Raw genomic sequence first — 20,050 nt, 5'->3', positions numbered from 1 at the left:
TTAAATGATGCATGTGTTAAGTAGACGAAAAACAAGAAATTATGATATTTTATCGAATTTTAATAAAGAAAAAAAGTAGAGTATTTGATTTGTTATATTTGTCAATTTGTATAAATATTTCATCTAAACATGCTAGTTTATATATATATATATATATATATATATATATATATATATATATATATATATATACACACGTATGTGTGTGAACCAAGATATTAATAATGGGAAATAGAGTAACACTTCTCAATAAAATTTTGAAAGTTTATTTTCAATTTCATTACATTAAGAGTGACTAAAATTTTAGGCTAAGAGTATAATTATAAGTATGTCACTGTAATTTGTTTCATTAATTTATTTTCAAAAGCTTTTGAAAAAAATACTAAAAATAACTATTTTGTCTTTTTTTATTTATTTATTTTGGATCTAATATAAAAAAAATAACAAAACTTATGTATAATTTTTTGAATATAATTGATATTATTTTCAAATTGGAGTTAGTGTTTTATTTTAATATTATACATAAATATATATTATTTAAGTTTACATTAAATGTAAGTACATAATACAGATGTAAAACTCTAACTTTGATAAGAGCACATCAATCACACTTAAAGAATTATATATAAATTTTTTCTTTTAGAAAATACATTTTAAGAAAATATATTGTAAACTTCAATCACACTTTTTTATTTTATTTTTAATTTGTATTGAAAATGAAAACTAAAGTAGGTATCGAACAAGCCGGAAACTTCACTCCAGTTTCAGCCATTTTAACGTTAGAACTTAGAACTTATGTTCTATGCTATTTTATCATTTTCTTCTTCAATAACACAAAAAAAAAAAAAAAAAAACAGAACTTGCGCAAAATTCACGAGTACTTTGGCGTGTAATATATGATTGTGTTCTTATTCAGTTTTCATGAAAAAGAGGGATTATGTGCATTTTAAAGATAAAGTTTAAATAATAATAATTATTAAGAAAATAAAAATTAAGTTCGTCTGTTCATTTCCTAGTATTATTTTTAACATTTGATTTTAAAAAATACTATTTTTTAAAGTTTTATTTAAAAAACACACAATTATGATAATCTTTTAAGCATTTACTTTAATAAAATAAATACCCTTCTCCTAAAAGTGTCTTTTAATTATGAATAATGCTAGACAGTAAGAGTTTGGTTGAAATCTATCATATATACCATTATTTATAAATGATTCCTTCTTTTTGTTTTTTTTTTACTGAATTTTAGAAATGATTCATATTAAGTTTTTTTTTTGTTGCATTTATTATTAACTTAAAACGTTGAATCGTACTTATTTGTATCGAATTTCTTCACGCCATTTATATACTTAGATATGCAAAAGTATTAAAGGCGACCCTTCCATTAGGAATAGTTTGAGCATTTTTGTATATTATGTTATTTATATGCATAATCAAAGGCCACATATAATTTGGATAAAAATTTGTTTTGATTTCGGAAAAAAAAATAATCAATTATTTTCTATGATACCATATGCATGACAAATCAGTGAAATGTTTCCTTGACAATACGAAATAATTAAAAGGATAATAAACATCGACTTGTGTATAAAGAATTAAACAATTATCAAATACTTTTTATATCTGAACTGATAAATTAATTTAATACAACATGATAATTAATTTCTTTTATGAACACGACTTATCGATTTTTTTTTCCTTATCTTGGATAATTTCTTATACCAATTTGTATATATAATATACCATTTCAGTTTTTTAAGACCTCCATTACAAATCTATATATATATATATAGTCCAACACAAGTTGCAGTAAACTATAATAGATTAATTTTGCCATTATCAGATCTGAAAACAATTGTAATTAATATACATGCATAACATTTAATTAGACAGCCTTACCTGTGTGTGTATCAAACATTTCAAGATAATAATATCATATTACATCATGCATGTTATAGTAGAAATGATTGAGCCTAGGAAGAGAATAGAAAATGAAATAAATCATAATACGATATTGAATATGAAAAGTAGTTGTTTCATTAAGTCATTGTTTGACTAATATACAAATTAAATGAAGATTATAATCACTACAAGAGAATCACTTCTTTCTTGGCCTTCTAATCGATTCAATTAATGCAAGAGAAGGAGGAAGACAAACCTTATGTCAAAGCTTTCATGCTTACATTTTTTACTCTACTTCCTCCATGCCCGATCTTAATGCTTGCTTGGATAACGCAAATCCAGTAGCAGTAAATCACATATAATAATATATATAAAAAAATATCGCTACAAATATAATATATGTATGTATAAATCTATTTAACATATATCTATATATAATTTTAGTATTGATGTTAAATAAAATTTAATAACATATATTATGCGTGTCATTATAATCTATACTTACATTTTTAATAATATACCAACACACACACACATATATATATATATATATATATATATATATATATATATATATATATATATATATATATATATATATATATATATTTATAGTGTAAGTAAAAATAATTTTTAGTTACAAGTATTATGTAATTATATTTAGAATGTGTTATTACATAACAATTTTTTTTACCGGCCAAAGAAAGAAATGTATTATATATTGATACAATAAGTACCTCAACCCATCTACATGATATCCAACTACTTAGCTACTTGCTCATTCTACTAGATCAAGAGATGTTTTAAGTAATCACCAGTAAATCAAAGACACTACACCACTAAAATAGGACCATACTCCCATATGGACCTACAAACTCTTCAAGCATCCCAAAGGGTTCATTGACCACTTAAAGAAAGAAGATGAAAAACCTTTTACTTTTGTTGTTAACCATGACCAAGATCTAAATTTAATCAATTCAAGCACATACTCATTTTTAGATGTAGCATGGTTAAAAATGAAACCATCCCTATGTAGCCATATAGACTAGCCAACATAAACCAAACAAACCACCATGCCTTCTTTAGTTAATTTCTCCCAAAACCAGCATTGTGTTGAAGGAAAAGGCTCTTAGGGTCTCTTAACATGACCATTTGAATCCCCAACTAATTGTAGCATTGTTGCTAGACCCAAGATGAAAATTTGCACAAAAAATATTATATGTGAAATTGTTTCTACCTCCTCTTGACATAGCTAACAACTAACATCATTTTTTGATAAATGAAAACTTCACTCCTAAACATTAGTTTTCGTTTGCATTTTATCTAGGACCATTTTCTAAGCAAATGTAGATACATTTGATGGAACATGTATATCACAAAAATAAAAAATACAAAAAATAAAAAAGCATCAACTAGTTCAAATTATTGTTGCAACATATCATAAGTTGATTTCACATAATACTTTTATAATGACCCGACAATTCTATACATTCACTACAACTCAATGACTAATATCTAATATAGGATTCTCATGCAAGCAATACTTGAATATTCATGCAACAATATATATGTATAAGAACAACAACTTAAAGCATAAAACCCCTCAGTGGGATTACAACTCAATCCAGTACACACATAAATAAATAAATATCAGAACAACAAAATATAAAAATCCTAAAATTTTAGTTAAGCAACAACTAATTGTATTAGAAGAGCCCCCACCACAACAAATGTCATCATTAATATAGCACAACATCTTGCTCGCCCTCCAGCTTAATCCTACCTTCCTTCCATAATAATATGATCACTATAGTCCAAAAACATGAAAAAGTAAGGATAAATTTGTATGCAAAGAAAATAACATATTATAGAAGCAATTAAGCTAAATATAAAACAAAATTTATCTTAACCATATAACCACAAGCATAAGCTCAACTTTACAACATAAATTGAATTATCAAATTCACAAAATAACAACTCAATTATACAACTTAACAACATGACACCATCATAACTTTAACAACATATCATTTAACAACATAACAACTTTTTAACACTTCAATTTTGCAATATATCATTATATATTTCAACTAAGAGATCTCTTATAACACAAGTTACCAATCTAAGTGGTTTGACCTTATCGAACCAACACAACACGACCTTTTTAGCATGCTAGGTCAATAACAAAGTTGAACATATACCAATTCATATGATTTCTCAGATTTTGCTACTCACATTAGGAAGGTTTGGTACCAATCGTCAAGTATAGTGTGGCTTGGGTGTGGGTCCTTCATGACATTGACATGCACTAATCAAGTCACATATGGGTATAGTCCACTAACTATCATTGTGATACCACATACCCTTCCAATAATCAATTAATAATTTTACCATTCGACTTCATACCCTACTTAGCGGGTAATAAGTGGGTAATAACAAATAGTATAGTTTGACCTAACCCCATACTATATCAACTAAAGACTTAAAGGATACTCAACACCTAAATTAAAGAGGTATCAACCCGACAAGGGTTTTTCAACAAATTAAGCTTTTAAAGAACCATAAGACGTACCCACATAATGGATATCTCATCTTTTAAAACAACATTCTCACCTCTAGTTCTAAGTCAACAACACAACTCAACAATATAGCTATACACAACATGACTCAACAACTTAGCTCAACAATATAGCTAGTCAACACAATTCAACAACTTAGCTATACAACACACCTAAAAAACATAGCTCAACAAATAGCTGTTCAACATAACTCAACAACATAGTTTAATGACATAGATATACAAAATAACTCAACAATAGAGCTCAATACAAATAATCTCAACTTACTTCATGTAAATATTCTACAACATAATCTTTCATTATAAACAACATTATACAACACCATTCCCCATTTATTAAACCTACAACACTTGGTACATCAACATATTTAACTTGAATCACTTAACATATTTAATTTCAACATTTTACAATATGATTCTTCTAAATTTAATCAACTTAAATTATCATCATATATCAATATATTATGAATTAGATTCAATTATCATCAACTTACATCAACAAAAATAGATAAAAGAATAAATACCATGTAAGTCCCTAAAATTGTCCAACCAAATTAATTTGGCTTAGCTAATTTGACTTTAAAACTATGCCTCAATTTCACCCATCCATAATAATTTGGTCTAGTCAATTTGACATCAAAATGGCCTCTGCCTCAATTTCACCTAGGCATAAAAATTTAGCCTAGTAAAGGAAATTTGGCTACTCAAATTGATCTCAAAATGGTCTTTGTCCCAATATGTTAAGAAAATTTGGCTCAACGAAATTGTGTCGACCATACATGTAACTTCACTATTTTTGGAACTCCTACCTCGTCAACTCATCTACAAGTTCAAAATTGAGATCCAAACCATAGAAATAATTTTAAACAACTTAGATAATACAAATCCAACCTTAGATTCAAAATGAAAAATAATTACATCAATAAATAATCAATTTTGGGTTTTAGTTCATCAACTCATACTTCATCATCTTTAACAACTACCTCAAAAACAACAAATTAAGCTACCAATGGGCAAATCAGCAACACATGCAACATTCAACAACTTCAAAAAATAAAACAACAAGCTTCCCTTACCTCAAATATGCAAGAAACAAACAAAGGAAGAAGAAACACACGAATTCCAATTTGTCATGTGTTGACTTTTTCCTAAATTTCACCATATGGAAGAACTTTGTGTTGGAGTCTCCTTCCTTAATCCATTTACTTTTAGATTTTTGATGCATGAGAGGCTCATATTTTGTTGACACTTTCCATAATTTAGCTAATAAGGCCTACCTCTATTAGGTTTCCTCCATATTTGGCCCTCCCATCTCACCTTTCAAATCTAAATCATTAATTTTCCTTATCAAATCTTTACTCAATTTTTTCAAGTCCCTAAAGCTCTCCTTATTCCATTTCTTTAACTCCCTTTTTAGCTTCTGAAGTTTCTCTTAGAAAACATAAGCAATCCTACCTTGCGCTTCAATGTTCTTCAAAGCCTTCTCCACAAACTCTAAACCCCCCATCTTGGAACCAAAAATTAAGTGTTCTAAATTGTTTTGGTCCCTAGTCATATAGCTTGAATTCTTTAGTAAAATTGGATAATGGTCTGAAATGTCCCAATCCATCACATATTGAACACATTCCAGCTACATGTTTATCCATTCTTTAGACACTAGAAACCTATCCAATATGTTATTTTCTCTACCATTTAATCTATACCATGTGAATCTTCTGCCTACCATTGGAACATCTTACAAGTACATACTATTGATGAACTGATTAAATTTTGTCATTTCTCTACCTCTAGAATAAGCATTGCTATTTTCACCTCTTCTCTCATTAGCTATTCTAATAGAATTGAAATCTCCAACCAAGAACCACAAGCTTTCAGTGTAATATTATTTCTTATTTGTTGTATTTCCTCCCAAAGTCTTTCTTTTGTTGCCAACAAGTAGGAAGCATACACATTTATAATTATGCATAAGACATTTGACTCCTTCCATACTTCTTTCAACCAACGAAGCCTACTCCTTTTTATGACTACTCCCAACCAGGGTTTCCATGACTTTAATCCTCAAGATTTTAACTCCAAAATCTTTGACTTCAAGATACACCAATCTCTATCTTTGGTGAAGATCCACAACCTTAAAGACAATCAAAAGCTAAAATAGCAATGTGGAGTCCTAAAGTACTTATCTCTAACTTCTCTCTACAATCTTGAATATATGAAACTTATGAAGTTCTTTTTTTCAAAATTTTCTTATATATACCTTAACCCTTCCTAAGATGTCTCACACACACTTAAGATATATCATTTATAACTTAAACTTAGAGTTATCTTAACAACCCTACGTCCCACAATTAATAGGCCAAACAACATGAATCAACACACATAAACACATATATTATATATATATATATATATATATATATATATATATATATATATATATATATATATATTTATGAAAAACACATAGCATGTATTTTTCTAAGACTTACTCACTACTAGAATTTTTCTTATTACATGCGGTTTTTCTTGCAAATTTTTCATAAAAATTCGCAGGAAACGTTGTTCCTGCAAATTTTTCTGCGAAATTTTATCTGTATGTAATACCTTCGTGGATAATATATTTTTGCAAATTTTAAAATTCGCAGGAAATTTTCCTGCAAAATTTCTTGCAAAAAAAATTCACAGGAAAGTTTCCTGCAAAAAAAAATTGCAGGAAAGTTTCCTGCAAAAAAAATTTTGCAGGAAAGTTTTCTGCAAATTTTTTCGCAAGAAATTTAGCAGGAATATTTTTTACGAAAAAAATTAAAAAAATTACTATAAATTCTATCAATAATTTTTCAACTTTCAAATGCTCACAATGAATTCATCCGAAGCATTTGTTTCCATGCCTCCAACATGTGATACATAATCTTTTAAATTCTAAGATTATAGATTATAAACCTAACACTTAACCATACAAATCAACTTGTAAGATAAGTGTTGCCCCAACATATATACTCTTTAATTGCTTTATTTTCAATCGATGTGGGACTTGAAGTTTTTTAAAATATTAAACTAATAAATTTAAATATATTTTTTTTTTATTTTTCCCGCAGATTAATATTTGTAGGAAAATCCGCAGGAAAAGTTACCTGCAACATTTTTCTACTATTTAGTAAACATTACTTGTGAATTTATTTTTGCAAGAAAATTTGCAAGAAACAAAATAAAATTCTTAGAATATTTTCTACAAATTTTTACCATGAAAAAAATTTTCTATGATTATTAAAATTGTAGCAAAATTTGTAAAAAATATCTGTAAATTATTTTTTACAAATAAATTCACAAAAAATTTCTGAGAATATTTTTTTTAGGAAAATTCGCAAGAAAATAACACTTTTCTAGTAGTGACTCTGTCACTTATTATATAATTCTCACTTATTATATAATGTAAAAGTAATTAGTCCATGAACAATTATTTCAAAAAATCTTTTAATGTAACATAATAATTAATGCGTCAATGGTATCAAGTAAATAACCAATACTTATTTGACATTATTTCAATAAAATTTACATGAACGGTTAATATAACAACTCTTAAATAAGTTTTCCATACTTAATAGAATCCTTCTAAATTCATTTGGATAATTTCATTACCGAAAACTGTTTTTACTTTTTCTCTAGAAATATTTGAAAATTAAAAAAAAAAGATTTTTTTTACAAGAAAATAGAAAATAGATTAAAAATAAATGAGAATTTTGTTAATAAAGAATCAAGATAAGAAAAAATGAAAACAAAAGTAAATGGGCCTTAATATTTCTAATATAAATTCTCTCAAAACCATTTATATTAAAATTTAAATAAAATTAATCTTACATACATTATGCTCAACTAATATAAGGGAAATTTGAGTGTGAAAGAAACAATAGATATTTTGGTCATGTTATAACACGTGTGATAGGAAAATGTTTGAAGTGTGGTGATGAAGGGGAACGTGGAAAAAAGCAAAGAGGAACGTGGCTGATGAAGGATGAACCATGCATGTGGTTTGACACTATTATTTGTGTGTTGCATCTTACGAAGTGCAACATCATATGCTGTTTTTAATTTGTTTGTCGTCCCAAAAATGAGACCAGCCACGTGCACTTTGGGTCCTGTTTTTCTGTGTATTAACTCAATATCCTACGCCACAAGCACCAACAACTTGCTCATGTTGCTGCTTATCCTATTCTCTCAAATTTATGTATGTTTTTGTGAGTTGGTCACAAATATTTATGACTTCTAGTCATAACCATTTTTTAAAATAGAATTTTACTGAATATGTACGGGCCATGTCTGACAAATTTTAAATATAAGGTTAATTTTTTACTTATTTTTTTTATGTAATTAATTAATTTTTTTTAATTTTAAATGATAAATTTAATATCTAAGAAGTTTTAATATTTCATACAATAATAACTCATTCGATCACTATTCATTATTTTACAACATGGTTTCAAATTACATTTTTAAAAAATAACTTAAAAAAATAATAATGATAACAATTATAAATATTATTTATAATATTTTATAAACATATATCGCACATATTTAAAAAAATAAATAAATTTTTAATATAGTTTAACATTTTTAATGGAACATTTATTTATTTATTTTTATTTTTTAGTAATTTTAAATTATAAAATAAAAGTCATGATCACTAATATAAAATTAATACAATATTTCTCTTAAAAAAATATTTATTGAAATTCAAATATATATATTTTTTAAGGTGATTTCATATTTTCTTCAAATAAGTTGTGAATAAAATAAAATAAATTTATTTGATATTCATACAAAATAATCAGAAATATAAAATATTTTTATAAAAGAACCAAAATAATTGATTTTTAGTCAAATTTTCATATTTCGTATGATCTTTTTACTATTATTTTGGTTAATATTTGTAGCAACCTCGGTCGCGACGGGACAGCGAAAAATAAATTGAAAAAGAGGAGTCGCCACCAATGTTATTTTTTTACGGAAAAACATTGGAAAAACCATAAAATAGAAAATAGTCTACGAAAACCAAATTTTTGAGTTCGGGAGTCGATTACGTGTGAGGAAGGTATTAGCACCTCACAACGTTCGTCCTAAGACGATTACCTTTAATTAATTAAACTAATTATTTATAATTTATAAAAATATTTATCTCACTAAAATAATCAAATATATTTTATTTAACTAATTTAAATTATGCATTGAAAAAAAGGTTAAAATTATTATTGTTATATAAAAAGGAAAATAAAATATTTTTTATTCTTTTGGCTCGACAAGATTTAGTTCTTGCTCCTACGTATCTTCATGTGTAATGAAGAATCAGAGTCACGTAGTTCTTTGTAGAAAATATTTGTATGTTGATATTTTTTAATTAGATTTACTTTTGTTAAATATAGGATTCTTGAACTGTCTAAGCTCATTCACCTTAAAAATATAAAATTGACCAAGGTGTACACCAAAGTCAATTCAATAAAATTATAATTATAATTATTGCTAGAGATGTTATGATGTTAAAAAATTTCTTGGTTGAACATTTTTGTTTTTGGAGAAAAAATTTAAAGATAAGTTGTCACAACTTGTACTTTAAATTCTAAGGTTAAAAAGATGTCACATCTAATTAACCATTCCTCTAATAAAATTTTTGATACAAATACTTTGAATATTTTATATTGAATGTTGTGGTAATATTTTTTTGATATAAATTATATTTTAAAAATTTAAATAAGAAGAGCTTTAAGGTGACAAATTGTCACAACTTGCACCTTTAAGCTTTAGAATCAAGAGAATGTCACATTCAAATAATTTCTTTTAAAATATGTTTATTATACATTGATTAAATTACAAATGTTAGCTTTCATTTTCACCAAGTGTTTTATTCTAAAAGATTTAGAACTTTCAAACTGTAACGGCTTGTGTTCTAAGAATTTAAGATCAAAAAGATATTATGTCAAATTAATCATATTTGAAATTTCGAATATTAACCATTCTATTATTAATCACTAAAGATATTTAAATTTTAATAGTTCATCCTATAATAATATATAATTAATATTGTTATAATAATAGGAAGAATAAAATATAAACAATGCGCTTATTTTAACAAACTTCATTTATATAGATTTCATATATGCAAGCTCAAACGGTGATTTCACGCAAGTTCATCCTCAGGGGGTTAAACCTTTACGTAATGCAATAGAGCTAAGATATAAGGGGTCACATAAAATAGCAAACTGCGTGTTTAAAGCTATTGATGTTAAAAAGAAAAAAACGAAAATTCATGACACATATACATGGTGAATGTAGTGTAGGAAATAAATAGTGAAAGCACACTAAAGTATGTCAAATCATGCTGTAAGAAAAGTTGATAATGGTAGGAAAAAACAAAAGCCAATAACACATCTTTATACAATGTGAACGTAGTACCAGGGGTTGGAAAACCATTGAAATGTATCACATCATACTCACAAAGTTTTTAAAATAGCTGCTTGCTTACAGATTTGATGTGAATCCTGCCTGTAAGAAGGTGCATTGTGAAAGAGATGATTTTCTCAAAGGTGTTTCCCAGGCTGCACCTCATTGACGGTCTCCCCCTTGTTTAGACATTTCCTTCTCCTTTTATGGCTCTTCCCTTTTTTTTTTTCTTCGATCCCCCAAAATTCCCCCTTTTTATTCTTATCCCCTCCCCTTCTTCCAAGAATCGTATATAAGTCAAAGCATGCTGTCAAAAAATGCCAGCTTGCTAATTTGCAGTTCCAAGAATTGTTTTATGCATGGCACCAAAACCCAACTTTTATACTAATATAGAAACTTTACAGGATAAGGAAAAAAGTTTCGTTGGCCACAAAATATATTTGTTGATGCGGAGGAAGATTTGGCTTCTCTATTTGTCTTTTTTTTGATTTTTCATTATGTTTATTTATTATTTTTTTTAACACAAAATTGACATTTTCCGGACGAAATTGGGTTACTACAATATTTTTCTATAAATTATATTTTTTTATGAAATTTAATCTTTATATTTATTTTGATATTATTTTAATCAAAATTTAAAGTTTATTAATGTAATATAGTTTTTATTTTTATTTTTAAATTAATAATCCTATAATAATATTATATATATATATATGTATATGTATATATATATATCACTTGTATAACATATATCACAACTATTTTCAAGTCACATTTTAATATGAAATGATATTGCTTACACATTTATTTAAAACTTGTTGAACATCTTCATTTTTAATTTGTTCACACGTGCACACTTCAACAATTCTTGATAGGAAATACTAATAACATTTTATCCTGGTTCTTTTATCTATTTTTTGTAAAAATAATCATACAACTTAGAATTCATTATTGGCAACTTGTATATTATTTGTTTGTGTATATATAGATCACCTTAAAAGATTTATCCATATATTTTGCAACAAATTCTCTCCAAACATCCTCAATGATCATTTATGTATATTGTTCAAGTGGCTGAGTAAGAGGATTATCTAAATAATTTGCGTTCTCATCCTTTAGATAACAACTAGCCAAGTTAGTTTTAAAATTCTTAAGCAACTTATATGCCACCTTTAATACATGAATCTTGCAAGATGCATCAACATTAAAAGTTAGTTGTAAAAAAATATTAGCACAAATAAATTGGTTAATCATAACACATAATTCAAAATAATAAGTTGATATAATTAGCATATTTTACTCATATATTTTTCCAAATAATGTCCTTATAGGCACTCAAAGTCAAATATTTCCAATTATCACACGTTATAGGAGCATTAGATTAGACAATGGACCCAAAACAATAATAAATATTTTCAAATTTAGTATTTATCAAATTATATTTTTGATAATAATTTAGCCTTTCATCATACATTTATATCTTATCTCAAATTCTTTCTACTATAACATTAAAATATTTTTTTTCTCAATGATGTTTCAAGAAAATTACAATCAATGTTATAAATAAAGGGATAATACTTTGTTGTAAAATGTATTAAGAAAGACAATGCATTACTAGACTAGCAAAACTTTTGCTCCTTTGTTGTAGAGGTTCTAATAGAATCATGCTTAGATGTACCATCCAAAAAAAGCTCAAAGGAATGGACTATATTAGTAGGGTCTAAGAGAATTGAACTCATGTTGAGGTTAGTAGGCCTTAACTCATCTTGAATTATGAGTCACTAAATATATTAGCTCAATATCTCACATATGTTTGTATATAGTTTCTTTAGTTTAGACCTCATATTTTGAACCAAGTTTAGTTATTTTGGACCTTGTGTTTCGAGTCAACTAGTGTTAGGATTTTATTATAATTTTTCTTTTTGTGTAACTTTGGGCGTTGGAAGGGAAACTTATACTTGGGTCTTGGACTAAAATTTGAATTGATTTAATCCACCCATGTGGCTAACCAAGTGGGAATGGTGCACATAAATAAGATATATCAAATTCAAATGTTAATCACATGACATTAAAATTAAGTCACACCTACTGTGCTTGCTACATGACCTACTCTCATTGGCTATTGTGCATCTTAGTTCTAAAAGTACATGGATGCACATGGTGGAGGTTTTGGTTATCCAAATTTGAATTTCAAATTCAAATTTGGTGCCTAGCCACCCTAGGTTACGAAACATAGGTTATTTTTTAACCTTTGTTACTTAGCTTGCTCCATAAGCTTCTTAACTCTATATAAGGTCCTCTCTTAGTGTAATCTATCACTTTTGAATGCTATGAGAATTCTATTTTTTAAATTCTCTCTCAAAAGTCCCTTAGAAAAATTCTTTCCTTACATACTTTCATCATGAAAACTCTCCTTACCACAAGTGCATCACTTCTTGCCTATCTTTTCCATTGAGAAGTAGGGTGCCACACTCTCCTATTCTCTCTATCTTTTTACTTTTCAATTTGAATTTTGGGTCCATGGAAGGCAACTTGAAAAATTTGGAAGCAACTTAGGTGAAATTGACTACCATTTCACCAAGGAGTTTCCATTAGGTTCTGTAGCAATTTTTTAGTGTGATTAAAAAAAAAATATAGGAGAGAAGAATGGAAAAAAGTGAGACAAAATAAAGTTTTATTATACATATTTTCTTATGATATTTCAAATTTTCTAGAAAAAATTATTTGTGTTTGATTGACATAATTCAATTTATTAAATACAAATAAATTTATTTTACAATTAATAAAAAATGTTTAAATTTTAAAAGGTTATTTTTTATAAAGAAAAATAGGTTTGAGTTACGTAATTTTAAGAAGAAAAAAAATTTAGAAGACTATTTTACCTTTAATAATAATATATAAATATCTATAAGCTTAAAAAAATTATATTAACAAAAATATTTATAATTAAAAAGTTTTCAATTTAATAGTTACAATTAGATATTCTTATTTTTCACAATAATAAAAACTCATAAGCTAAAAATTCTATTAATAATAATAATAATAATATAATACTTGGATTGATAAGAAAACATGCCCCATTCAAAGGTTCATATACAGTTCCATACACACCCAACAAATCAAAAAAGTAGAAACACAGTGCCATGCACCCTGTTAACCGAACATAACATAAACTAATTAATCCCCATAGCCAAAACTAAACACCAGAGATTATATTAGTCCAAACCCATGTGGCACAGTGTGACATTAATTAAAAAGATGAATGTGCTCGTAATATATATATATATATATATATTAACACATTCATTTAATATATTTTATTCAGTTAAAATTTTATCAAAAACTACAAAATTATAAATGAAATTAATACAATTTTATAATTTTAATAAATTACCACTATGGGAATGGCCCACCACCCAAGAAATTAGGAGAAATATAGCATCTAATGTGCGGAATTTAAGTGTCGGCAAAACGGTTTTTCTTGCCTCATGCTCATGCAACTTGCTAAGTGACATGCCTTTAACTTTTCATTAAAAATAAACAAACTTTTTCCTTACGCTATATGGATCGATTTAATGTTATTCTAGTATGATATGGTTATTATAAGTGATACTTTTTTAATATAAATATTTAACATAATTATATATCTAAAATTTAAACCCAAGATATTAATTTGGTTAAAATAATATTGTATTAATTAATTTATATGTTTAGTGATAAAATAAACAACAAACGATCGATCAAGAAAAAAAAAAGGACAACAATTCATTCAAAAGATAACAAAATAAATTAATTAATGATCAATTTTAATTAAAATTTAAAATTATTATGAATTTCTAATTATGATTAATTAATGAATGGTAATTTTTTAATCTATAAATATTATAATAATGATAATAGAATTTAAAAACTTAAAATTATATGCATATATATTATTTCAATTTCACTAAGTGGACTTTGACAATTATATTGATTTTAATATTCAATTGATCACCCGTACTTGTTTAGCAATTTTGCCTTTATTTTTAAGAGTGTGAAACTCAAACAATTAACCTAAAATCTTTCACATCTTTAAGTAACTAAATCTTGCTAATAACAACTACGAAGAGCTTTTTTAAATGGAAAATATAACAGAAAACCTATATGAACATAATAACATAAAAAGGTGAATAATGATATTGATACCTTGATGGGTGATTAATTTAGCTCCATGAACAGGGTTTGAGCTTTATTTTGCATGGTGCTTGTTGGTTGCCTTGGATTCTATTTATTTGAAAAGAGAGGGTACAACAAAGCATGTTCTGCTTGAGCTGTTTTTCGTTTTTTGGGTCATAAAAGCTTGTTGGGACGCGTAAACCATACAAAGAGTTTAATAGTAGTCACCAATACACTGTGTCATTGGCCATTTGTAGCTTTTCTTGATTGGACATATATATATATATATATATTACAGTTAGTGTAAATTTTTTATATATTAATAATTAATTATATTATTTAATTATATCATGTCATTGTGAGTATATTTACTTTTATCAGTAACATGATATAATTAAATAATATAATTAGTTATTAGTGTAAAAAAATTTTATATTGACAGTATATAGATGATATATAAAACGAGAATTATAATAATATTGGTATAGCTTTTACTTAATATTTTACTATTCAATAACTTTATATTAAATATGAATTTTATAAATCTTATCGTTAAATTAAAAATTCATATCATTTTATATATTTATATTAAATTTTATTAATATTAAACAATAACTTGAAAATAATTAAAATATTCATATTTAACATATTTTGAAATTTTATTTTATAAAAATAAAATATGAAATCATGTTGAATTAATATAAAATTTTGTATATCTAATTTATAAATAAAGATGAATTTATAAAATTTACATTGAACAATATAATATTTAATAAAATTATAATGGTATTATTATAACACTCATCTGTGGTAATTTGCATGTAAAACACTTTTTTCTATAATAGAAGAGACTTTTATTGGAGTTTAGAAATATATAAATATTATTGAACATTTATAGCATGTGTGATTCGACATATTTCTTTTGGAATTTGTTTTCTTATTTAATTTAAATCTGTTTTTTTTTATTATTATTATTTTGGTTTTGTTATTCATTAATAGTGTATCATATGTAAGGAAAAAATATGGAATGCACAACCCGGATAAGGTAGTCGAGAGAATAATTATCGAAGACAGGCTATTATCAAAAAGTAACTAATGTAAATAGAAACATGTGAGCAACACTATCCTACTGACACTCATTTTTATTATTACTTCTAAATTATAACATTTAGTTGATCTCACCATTAAATTAAATTAAGAGAAAAATTAATTAGTATATTTAATAATTTTCAACCAATAATTAAGAAATATTAGAAAGAGTGTCATTAACATTCTTTTATCAAATATTCTTTCTTTTTAATTTAAAGAAAAAATAAGTTTCAAGATAAATGTTATGTTAACTTTTTAAAATAATATTAATTATTTCTTTTTTATTTATACTTCTCATAATATCCTTTAAAAAATAGATATTGTGTTCATTGTTTTGTAGTAAAGAAGATTCCTTATAGAGTTAATTTTATAATATCATTATTTTTTATCATCAAATTAAATTACAATAGTGGCACTTGACTTCAAACTTACAATCATTTGCATACTAGCTCCAAGTCTCTCACAAGTAGTAAGTTGATCCTAATAGTACTTTTTTTGGTATGTATAAAATAACTTAAGATGATATTTATTATGAGGTGAAAAAAATAATATACAAATCACAAATTATGAGCATTTATTGAAGAAATAAATAACAATCATATTTTCTAAATAATAAGAAAACATGATAACCAATTATTTGGCAATGATATTCATTATTAATATCAAAACTCTTCAGATAACAAATTACATTTATACAAAAAAAAAAAATCCTAATATTTCTTTCAGAATATGGAGTGTGAAAGTGTTTTCACTGGCAACATCTTCACTGAATAGTGTTTATCACTTGAAGGAGATATCGTCGTCTCTTTTAAAGCTCTATGATAAAGTACTAGTTTTGCAAGTAAAAATAGAATGTTGGTTTTGATTCATTCAGAACAGTGGTTATTATTTTCTAAAAATAATGATTAGCCTGAAATTTGAAGTTTTTAATTAAAATATAAATTTGGGACAAATAAACTTATCTTTTAAAAATGTGTTATATTGATGCACCCTCGAGTAATAATTAAGTAATTACTCGTATAGAAGAAATTTTTTTTTTTTATTTTTTTTTAAATTATTCAGTATCCCAGTTTGATAGTCAAAAACTAATCCTTCAAAGTAATGAAATTCATTTAAATAATGGACATCTGTTAATGAATATTTGTTCTTATACGTATACCCACAAATTGAATATCTATGCTGATGTCAATAAGAAGTTAATTATAAGATAATCCACTTCCCCTGTTAACATTTATGTTTCCTCGATAAATAGATTAGATTACTGATTTAAGGATAAAAATTAAATTCAACTCATACAATAATTTAGAAATAATTTATCAATTAATAAAACGTCAAAGGTTAACAATTTTCTTTGATTTTGAATTACCAAACCTTTTATTTTGGTGGGCAAAAGGATGGAAATCGAACTCCACTTGAGATTTTAGAGAAGAAAGGACAAATTTTAACTTTTAAATTAAGTGTTTCGTAATATTCGTATTATTAGGTATGCTAATCTATCATTTTATTTCTAAAACTGTATGCAGAAACAAAATATTAAGATATTTATATGTGATGTATATGTCTAATCCCCGAAAAGGATAATATATGCAATCAATATTGAAAAATACAGTTGTCCCCAATAAGATGTATATACAATAATTTATCCTCAATATTAATTAAGAGACATGTTTGTATCTGGTGAAAGTTACCTGTCATCTGAAGAAAGAAAAATAAAAAAATAAAAAAACAGAGAGCAAAGGAAAAGATTGTTATTCTTTAAAGGCAAACGCACAAATTAGTAACTTGAAACATTCAACAAATATCTTAATTAATTCTCTTTGAAGGGTGTGATGATACTAATTTTAAGGATTTATTCATGAAATAGTCTCAAGAATCAGAGGAACAAAACTAATAAGTGACAAAATAAGAACCTATTCCAATATGATCCTTTAAAGAATAAAATATTAGATCAGATAAAGATAGACTAGATTTTTAAGAACCGGATCAACTCTTAATTAGAAATATAAAAAAATCATTTTTGGATAAGGTTTGTCTCAACTAATTAACATAATTTAATATAATAAAAAATAAAATATATTTTTGAATCTCATTTTTTGTATGTGAGGGATCACACCGATAAATTTAATCTACAATAGACTCACAAGACCCATTTTCATGTACGTGAGTCCAACACCCTTTACTTGCTCTTTTAAAAATGTTAGAAACACTTTAATATATAAAGGCTCGACATTTAAGTTATTCAAACAATGTGAAACTTCTTCTTTTAAAATAACATGCATATATGCAACAAAGATCAAGATTGAAATATAAAAAAAATTGAAATGGTTTGATTTGGTTGTGCACTAAAATTCTTGTGTGGTCTCCGTATGAGAAATAAGGTTAGAGGGAGAGAATTTTTTAAGGATGACTAATATATATATATATATATATATATATATATATATATATATATATATATATATAGATCACATTTATTTTTTATATGTGACAATTTTGTTGATATATATATATATATATATTTTAGTAAAAAAATAGTTATATATTTAAGATTTAAATTTAAAATTATTAATTAAACTAAAATAACTTGGTATTAGTTATTTTATTATTTGTGTTTGGTTGTATGAACTATGAAGGGACCAATATGGTGAAGGCATATAAGAAACATTGAACATTCTATGTCTTGGAAGTTGGAAAACAGAATTGGGTTCAGAAAGGAGTAATGGGGGAAGTGGGACAGAGACATGAATGAAAAACTGGACCATATGGATCAGAGAAAAATTAAATAATTACCCACATTTAATAGTATAAAATGTGGGCTATGGACATGGATCGAATAGTTAAAAGCAATGTAAAGTTTATTAGTTTAAAGTTGAAATGTATAAAAACATTACAATTTAATAGTGAAAAATCACCAATATTTGAAAAAGAAAAAAAAAGTAACAGTCATTTTCCAACATTTTTATATTATTAATAGATAAAATATAGCACAATTTTACATGACTTAATTAGTAAGAACAAAATGATTCAATCAGCTCTGTCACATTCGAGAGACCACAAAAATGGTGTTTATAAAAGCTTTAGAGTTAGATCAAGTGTTCTTTATTTTCTCGTGCATATTACCCAAACAAATATGACAGAATTCAGTTATTTAATTTTTTTTATAAGCCCTATTATAATGCATATATTTTTTAAAATTAATAATTTAAACTATTTTTCATTTTATAACATGTATAGTAAGTTTGGTTCTGTTACCATGATTCGTGTTTTTGTGACATTTACATAAAAAGTAACATAACAGTAGCAAATAGTTACTACGATGGGTGCCTATTACAATCATATACCGTAGATCCAAACATCTGGATAGTTTAAAAGATTCATTAGAAAAACTATTATACATATTTAATTTTCATTTTTCTTCTTCATTTTACTCACTGGTGTTAATATTTTTCATACAACTTTTTATTTATTTTATTTTACTTACTTTATGTAAGTTTTTTTATTATTATTAAAGAGTGTCTTCTGTTAAATATGAGAATTAATCTCTTTAAATTTTTTTAATAAATATTAAATAGATAGACATGTCTTTTCAACATGAATTTTTTACATTTTCAAAAATCAGGATTTGAACTTTCGTACACAAGATAGTTACTTAAATTGATAGGTAGTCATACAACTCTAATAAAGATACAAGAAGGTGTTTAAAAGTGGTTTAAGATAGTAAATATAAATTTGTGCTAAGTTTTTTAATACATGACTTATTAATAAATAAAAAACTATGGACTCATGGGCTGTTGCAACTACTTTTGCTATGGAACAAAATAGTTGTGTTATAAAATACAACATTAGCAAAAAAAATTACAAATAAAACCCAATGAAGGAAATACAAATGAGGAAAAAAGG

At 25.6% G+C, this 20,050-nt stretch overlaps 1 long non-coding RNA gene across 1 annotated transcript; it reads right to left on the bottom strand.

Annotated features, from left to right (window-relative positions):
- Positions 1–3,469: 3,469 nt before the first annotated feature.
- Positions 3,470–11,561, bottom strand: LOC145954371 (uncharacterized). The gene is made up of 2 exons (XR_014431576.1): positions 10,961–11,561; positions 3,470–3,709 (listed from the first exon to the last, which is right to left on the bottom strand). It is a non-coding gene; the product is annotated as an uncharacterized LOC145954371 (long non-coding RNA).
- Between the last annotated feature and the right edge of the window lie 8,489 nt (positions 11,562–20,050).

Source organism: Cajanus cajan, chromosome 2, assembly GCF_000230855.2.
Source record: "Cajanus cajan strain Asha chromosome 2, NIPB_CcT2T_4, whole genome shotgun sequence".
Lineage (NCBI taxonomy): Eukaryota > Viridiplantae > Streptophyta > Magnoliopsida > Fabales > Fabaceae > Cajanus > Cajanus cajan.
Note: the sequence above shows the minus strand (reverse complement) of the source record. Positions and strands in the feature narration are given on the sequence as shown.